The sequence below is a fragment of the Rhinopithecus bieti genome, unplaced genomic scaffold (assembly GCF_001698545.2).
Source record: "Rhinopithecus bieti isolate Rb0 unplaced genomic scaffold, ASM169854v2 scaffold_2554, whole genome shotgun sequence".
Taxonomy (NCBI): domain Eukaryota; kingdom Metazoa; phylum Chordata; class Mammalia; order Primates; family Cercopithecidae; genus Rhinopithecus; species Rhinopithecus bieti.
The window spans coordinates 3,154,476-3,162,620 of record NW_016804196.1 but is presented as its reverse complement, the minus strand read 5'-3'; the positions used below and the strand labels follow the sequence as shown (position 1 = coordinate 3,162,620).

General features: G+C 43.2%; 1 long non-coding RNA gene across 1 annotated transcript; it reads left to right on the top strand.

Annotated features, from left to right (window-relative positions):
• Positions 1-1,216: 1,216 nt before the first annotated feature.
• Positions 1,217-5,297, top strand: LOC108526398 (uncharacterized). Its single transcript, XR_001884511.1, has 3 exons — positions 1,217-1,429; positions 3,175-3,242; positions 5,208-5,297. It is a non-coding gene; the product is annotated as an uncharacterized LOC108526398 (long non-coding RNA).
• The last annotated feature ends 2,848 nt before the right edge of the window (positions 5,298-8,145 follow it).

Below are 8,145 nucleotides of genomic sequence, written 5' to 3'. Positions count from 1 at the left end.
AATATTACTCAGGTATAAAAAGAATGAAGTACTGATTTGTGCTAAAACACAAATGAGCCTTGAAAACATGGTACTCAATGAAAGAAGCCAGCCACAAAGGAATGTATGTTGTCTAATTTAATCACATTTACATGAAATGTTCAGAATAAGGCGAGTCCATAGAGATGGAAAGATTAGTGTTGTTTTGAGCTGGGGGAAATTGGGAGATTGGAGGGTGGTAAATAAAGGGTATGGGTTTTCTTTAGGGTGATGAAAATATTCTAAAACTGAGTGTGGGAACAGTTGTACAACTCTGTGAGTATACTACAAACCATTGCATTTTATACTTCTTTTTTTTTTTTTTTTTTTTAATTTTCAGATACAGTCTCATGCTGCCACCCAGGCTGGAGTGCAGGGGCATGATCTCAGCTCATTGCAACCTCTGCCTCCTGGGTTCAAGTGATTCTAGTGCCTCGGCTCCCAAATAGCTGGGATTACAGGTGCATGCCACCACACCCAGCTAATTTTTTGAGGGCATTTTTAGTAAAGATGGGGTTTCGCCATATCGGCCAGGCTGGTCTTGAACTCCTGGCCTCAAGTGATCCTCCCACGTCAGCCTCCCAACGTGCTGGGATTACAGGCATGAGCCACTGTGCCTGGCCAAATTTTATACTTTAAATGGGTGAATTGTATGGTAGGTAAATTATATCTCAATAAAGCCATTCAAAAAAATTACAAAGAATAGGATAACAGAAATAAAAAATTTTAACAGAGGATTCTGATAAAGAGACAATTAGAAAAAAAAGACAAAAGATGAAAAACAAAAGAAAGTTAGATGGTCAATTCAGAAGGTTTAACCTTTGACTAGTAGGAACCCCAGAACGGAAGAACAAAGAAAATTAACGGGGAATATTATCAAATAAATTGTGTTAGTCAGAACTTGAGTTTGACTGTATGGAACCCCAAACCCAAATAATAGTGGTTTAGGTATATAATTGGTTTTATTTTTATCACAAAATGGGTGGTTAGCAGATACAGGGTCTCTATGTTGTCAACAGAGAACCAGATTATTTCTATCTTTGAGCTTAGACATCATTAGTTTTGCTCTCATCCTCACACAAAATGGTCTCTGCCCATTCTCTTCCCATCTCATGCACTGCAAATATGTTTCAAGCAGGAAAAAGATGGGAAAATTTGTGTCTACTGTAACTTCAACTTACCTCTCATTGGACAGAACTGTGTCACACGACTTCATCTACCAACAAGATGGCTGTGAGGCACATTGCCATCCTGCATAGAGATATACTGTTACTAAGAAAGAAGGAAAGATGTATTCAGCAGACAATTAGAGATCTCAACTACAGAAATAAATAGTTTCCCAAGAACTAGAAGATGGCCCCAGATCTAGGCCCACTGAGCACCTAGAACAAAGAATGAAAAATGATCCACAGTAAGTCATAACCTTGTAAAATTTAAGAACACCAGGCCAGTTGCAGTAGCTCACTTCTGTAATACTAGCACTTTGGGAGGCCGAGGCAGGAGGATGGCTTGAGTTAGAGACTAGCCTGGACAACATAGTGACACCCTGTCCCTACAAAAAAAACACCCCAATTAGCTGCATGTGGTGGTGCATGTCTGTAGTCCCAGCTACTCAGGAGGCTAAGGTGGGAGGATCACTTGAGCCTGGGAGGTCAAAGCTGCAGCGAGCCATGATTGCACAACTGCACTCCAAACCTTGGCGACTGTCTCAAAACAAACAAACACACATAGATTTTTTTTTTTTTAATCCTAAAAGCTTTCAGAGAGAACAAGCAGGCCACATACAAGGATCCAGAATCAGTACTCATTCCTCTCAATAGCAACACCAGCCACTATCAGCAGTATAGTAAGTAATCACTTAACGTCTTCCATAGGGTCTCTGAAACTGCGACTTGAAGCAGAACAACATATAACCTAACTAATTTTGCCATAAGCTAATTGATGTAAACAAGAATTAAGCTCCTGTGGCATATTTCTGGCCCCCTAGATATCACCAGACTTCTAAATAAAGACCCCAAACACTTCTAATATTAAACATTGAAATAAATGTGATCTATATATACATTTAAGAAGGATGAATAAAAACAAGCAAGATAATTATTTCCCCACTTTCAGGTGAATCAGTGAGGGACGATGGTTGTGGTGGTGGTGGGTTAAATCAAGGAATACCTATTTGCAAAGTGGAAATTGTCAGGAGCACCTCCTGCCACCACGTAGCTCAGAAACAAGCAAGAACAAATTCCACGGGTTCTCTGAGTACTTTTGTACCACGTTATTTATTTGTTTGTTTGTCTATTTATTTGGAGGCAGTCTCACTTTGTTGGCCAGGCTGGAGTGCAGTGGCATGATAGCGGCTCACTGCAACCTCCACCTCCTGGGTTCAAGCAATTCTCCTGCCTAAGCCTCCCGAGTAGCTGGGACTACAGGCGCCTGTCACAACGCCCAGCTAAATTTTAATTTTAATTTTTATTTATTTATTTATTTTTGAAATAGAGTCTCACTCTGTCGCCCAGGCTCGAGGGCCATGGTGTGATCTCGGCTCACCCCAACCTCTGCCTCTCGGATTTAAGCGATTCTTCTGCCTCAACCCCCCGAGTAACTGGGATTGCAAGCGTCCGCCGCCACACCTGGCTAATTTTTTTGTATTTTTAGTAGAGACGAGGTTTCATTATGTTGGCGAGGCTGGTCTTGAACTCCTCACCTCAGGTGATCCACCAGCCTTGGCCTCCCAAAGTGCTGGGATTACCGGCGTGAGCCACCATGCCTGACTGCTTATTTGTTTACTGCTGTGCATTTGTATGATTATCACAGACTTTACAAGTACTCTTTGACAATGATTTGTATCCATCCTGGAATGATTGGAAATGATTTGTTTGCCCCACCAAATCTCATGTTAAAACTTGATCCCCAGGCTGGTGGTGGTGGAGGAGGGATCTGGGGGGAGGTGTGGGGGTCATGGGGCAGAACCCTCATGAATGGTGTGGGCTGATCTCAGGGTAGTGAGTGAGTTCTGGCTCTCATGAGACTGAATTGGTTCTCAGCGGGATGGATTGGTTCTGATGAGAGAGGGTTGATATAGTCAGCACACCCCCAGGTATGAATCCCTCTTCATGAGTGCTTGCTTCCTCTTTGACCCTCTCTGCTGTGTTTTGACAGATCACAGAAGCCCTCACCAGAAGCTGCGCAGAGTCCAGCACCATGCATCCTATGCAGCACATGGAACTGTGAGCTAAACAAATCTATTTTCTCTAAAATTACCCAGCCTCAGGGATTCCTTTATAAAAACACAAAGTAGACTAAGACACATTCATTTATTTATCATCTAAGTCACTGATTCCAGTTGAGGATCAAGGGTGGCCGAAGCCACTCCTGGCTGCTTAGGACACAAGGCAGGAACCAGCTCTGTACTGGACGCCATCCCATTCCCGTATGTGGGTGCGCGCGCACACCCCCCCCCCCCCCCCCCCCCCCCACACACACACACACTCATCCTAGGGCCATATAGACACATTGCTTAATCTAATGGGTACATTCTTGCCATGTGGAAGGAATTCGGAGTACCTGGAGAAAACCCACACAGACATGGGGAGAATTCAAAACTCCATACGGACAGTGACCTCAGCCAGGAATCTATTTTTTTCCTTATAAATGTTATAATGTGGCTGGGCATGGTGGCTCACACCTATAACTCCAGCACTTTGGGAGGCTGAGGCGGGCAGATCACCTGAGGTCAGGGGTTTGAGACCAGCCTGGCCAACATGATAAACCCCTGCTTTACCAAAAATACAAAAATTAGCTGGGCACGGTGGCGGGCACCTGTATTCCCAGCTACTCGGGAGTCTGAGGCAGGAGAATTGCTTGAAGCTGGGAAGTGGAGGTTGCAGTGAGCCAAGATTGCACCACTGCACTCCAACCTGGGCAACAGAGCAAGACTCTGTCTCAAAAAAACAAAAATAAATAAATAAATGTTATAATGAGATGATGTTGAACAAAACCATGTTGTTTGAGGACCTGCTATAACTTCAGAACCTGAGGAAAATTTTCATCCTAGAATTCTCCATTAGGTAGTAAATTTCTACACATCAGGAAAGTTGTGGATTAATGTGTAGTTTGGTGAAATTGCTTCTTGACATTTACCATCCACCCTGGGAGCTGTCATCCTAACACTAGCCATGTAAAACCCAGAAGGCACAGACCTGCTGACGAAACATCAGCATCTCTTTCAGAAGTTAGGACTTATTTTAGGAAGTTATTTTAAGTAGTTATTCCCAAAGACAACAATTTGAGTTTTGCAACTGTCATTTACTTCTCATTCCATGAAGTTCGACCTTTTTTGGAGACAGGATCTCACTGTGTTGCCCAGGCAGAAGTGCAGTGGCATGAAAATGGCTTGCTGTAGACTCGAACTCCTGAACTCAAGCGATCCTCCCACCCCAGCCTCCCAAAGTGTTGGGATTATAGGTATGAGCCACCAAGCCCGGCCGACTTTTTGTTTATACCAAATAACTGTTCGCCTAAGTTAATTTTGTTTTTTTTATTTTAAGTTTTCCTGCAGATACAAGAAATCAAGCAATAGCCGTTTTGTATTTTATTTTATTTTTAGAGACAGGGTCTCACTCTGTTGCGCAGGCTGGAGTGCAGTGGTGACACCATAACTCATTGTAACCTTGAACTCCTGTGCTCAAGCAATTCTCCTACCTCAGCCTCCTAAGTAGCTAGGGCTACAGGCATGGGCCACCATGCCAGGCTAATTTTTAAAAAAATTTTGTAGGGAATGGGGTTGGGGAGGGGGTCTTGCTATGTTGCCCAGGCTGGTCTCAAATTCCTGGCTTCAAGTGATTCTTCCATTTAGGCCTCCCAAATTGCTGGGATTACAGGCATGAGCCACTGTGCCCTGCTGATAGCTGTTTGTATTGGCTCCATTAGCAGCAGCAGAACTTAGTAAATGGTTAATGACAGTAGTTTGATAATGTCATCAGATGTTTCAAAAAGAAAAGCAGTTCAGTCCAGTAATGGCCCTTTTTCTTTCATACAATTAATTCCTGGAATCAATATATGGAGGTTCATTCTGCCAAAGGTGAAATGTCTGACATCATTGCTAACTGTATTGTAAACTCAGCTTTAAAAACTGGCTAAAATTAAAAACTGATTCCAAATTAAAAGGATTTTCTTTTTTTTTTTTTTTGCAGGGATAATAGAAGTGCAATTTTTGGAGGAGCACTGCACTACAGGAAAAATAACATGCTTTTAATACTGTTAAGAAACCAAATGGTCTTGGCAATGATTTCTTGGATGTGACAGCAAAAGCACAGGAAACAAAAGTAAAAATAGACAAGTGGGACTACACCAAACAGAAGAGTTTCTGCACAGCAAAGAAAACCATCAGCAGAGTGAAAAGGCAACCTAGAAAATGTGAGAAAATATTTGCAAACCATATATCTAATAGGAGTTAATATCCAAAAATATATAAGGAACTCCTACAACTCAATAACAAAAACAGGCAAAGCACTTGAATAGATATTTCTCCAAAGAAGACATACAAATAGCCAACAGGTAGAGAAAAAGATGCCCAACATCACCAATCATCAGGGAAACACGAATCAAAACCATGAAATATCACCTCATGCCTATTAGGATGGCCGTCAACACGGTTTGGATCTGTATCGCCACCCAGATCTCACATTTGTTTGTTTGTTTTTGAGATGGAGTTTCACTCTTGTTGCCCAGGCTGGAGTGCAATGGCGTGATCTTGGCTCCCTGTAACTTCTGCCTCCTAGGTTCAAGCGATTCTCCTGCCTCAGGAGAAAAATACATATATACATACTTATATACATACACACATACATATATACAAAAATTAGCCGGGTGTGGTGGCGGGCGGGCACCTGTAATCCCAGCTACTCAGGAGGCTAAGAATTGCTTGAACCCGGGAGGTGGAGGTTGTTGTGAGCCGAGATTGCGCCACTGCACTCCAGCCTGGGTGACAGAGTGAGACTAAATCTCAAAAAAAAAAAAAAGAAAAAAGAAAAAAAAAAGAACTCTCCCTTGACTGAGTAAGACCTCACTACACATACAACAATGTGTATTTTAGGACTGCATACACACGTTTAAAGGAAACTCATGCAACAATCAGAGTGTCTCAGTCAGGGCCGAAAGCCGAGAGTCACGTGATAGTGTCTTAAAAGCTGGCAGAAACAGAAAGAAGTCCCACAAGGCTGCATTTATATTTTCCAAGTTAATTAAATTTATTCAATCAGTTGTTTCGGAGCTAGTTTTCCCTTCAGGATTGGTAGCCCATGACAACAGAAAGAAGACAAGCAGCTCTGCCAGGTGGCGATACGGTTGTGTCTCTATATAATTTATGAATGTTTAAGTTCTCCTGGGACCCCTTTATTTCCTTAGAATATAATTCCTCTCCGTTGTTCCTGAGCAACTCTAGTCATTTACCTTAGAGATACTTTTTTCTGTCTTCTCATTTTCCCCTGGTCCCATGTAGCCAAATTGGTATCTTGTAATAAATGTTTGTGTGTTTACATTTCTTTCACTTTATTTTATGAGTGAATCGAGAGGTTAGCTATGCATCCGTGATGAAATAACCACCAACGGCTACTTCTCAGACAATTTTAGCCGTAATTCTATTTTCCCAGTTTCTCAGGTTTTCAACCTTAAAACCATCCTCACACCTCTATGCTCCTGTCAATTCTCCTACTGCACATTTTTGACCCTCTTTTCTGCTTTTATTTCTACTTCCACTGTCCTGGTTCAGGTCCTTGGAACTCCTCCCCCTGTTCTCTGTTTCCTCTCTTTGTCAGTCATCCTGAGTGCATTTGTTCATTCATTCATTCACTTGGTATCAGTTATTGAGTACTCACTGTGTGTGTCAAAGCAGCGATATGAGTGTCTCTTCCCTGTGAACCAGCCACGGCTGGGATGTGTCCTGAATTCCCCGCTAGAGCATGGATCTTGCCTGTGTTTTCTCTGGGACACTCCTTGCATCTTTCTTGAAGTCCTGTCCCAGCTTCAAGGTTTCACTTCCGCAGATTCCCTCATTCACACTCTCGCCTTTCCCTATTCTCCAGTGGGCATGGTGGTCCCCTTTCATGTAAATTGCATCATAGTAGTGCATACTCTGCATTACTGGGGTACACGTTGGGTCTGCTTCTTGGCAAAATTGTGAGCCCTGGACTTAACATGGTATTTATCATGTGATAGTTCCTCCAAACATAACTTCTAGGATTCGCTGGTAGTAAAAGGATTTTAAAAGGTACAATAGGCTGGGCATGGTGGCTCATGCCTGTAATCCCAGCACTTTGGGAGGCTGAGGCAGGTGGATCACCTGAGGTCAGGAGTTTGAGACCAGCCTAGCCAACATGGTGAAACACCATCTCTACTAAAATACAAACAATTAGCTGGGCGTGGTGGTGCACGCCTGTAGTCTCAGCTACTCGGGAGGCTGAAGCAGGAGAATTGCTTGAACCTGGGAGGTGGAAGTTGCAGTGAGCTGAGATCCCGTCATTGCACTCCAACCCAGGCAACAGAGCAAGACTCCATCTCAAATAAAGAAAAGGTACAATAGTACCATGTTCGCGGGGCGCGGTAGCTCACGCCTGTAATCCCAGCACTTTGGGAGGCCGAGGCGGGTGGATCACGAGGTCAGGAGATCGAGACCATCCTGTCTAACACGATGAAACCCCGTCTCTACTAAAAATACAAAAAATTAGCCAGGTGTGGTGGCAGGCGCCTATAGTCCCAGCTACTCGGGAGGCTGAGGCAGGAGAATGGCATGAACCCAGGAGGCGGAGTTTGCAGTGAGCTGAGATCGGGCCACTGCACTCCAGCCTGGGTGAGAGCGAGACTCCGTCTCAAAAAAAAAAAAAAAAAAAAAAAATAGTACCATGTTCAACTCCAAGGTAGCATAAAGGTCACTAGAAATAATATGTCTTGAGAGAAAATAATATGATGGCATATGTTTATTACAGCACTTCGGTGGATGTCATGTGGTGTGCCTATAGTTCCACCTGTTTGGGAGGCTGAGGTAGGAGGATCACTTGAGTCTAGAAGTTATGGCTATAGTGTGCTCTGCCAATTGAGTGTCCACACTAAGTTCAGCATCAATATGGTGACCTC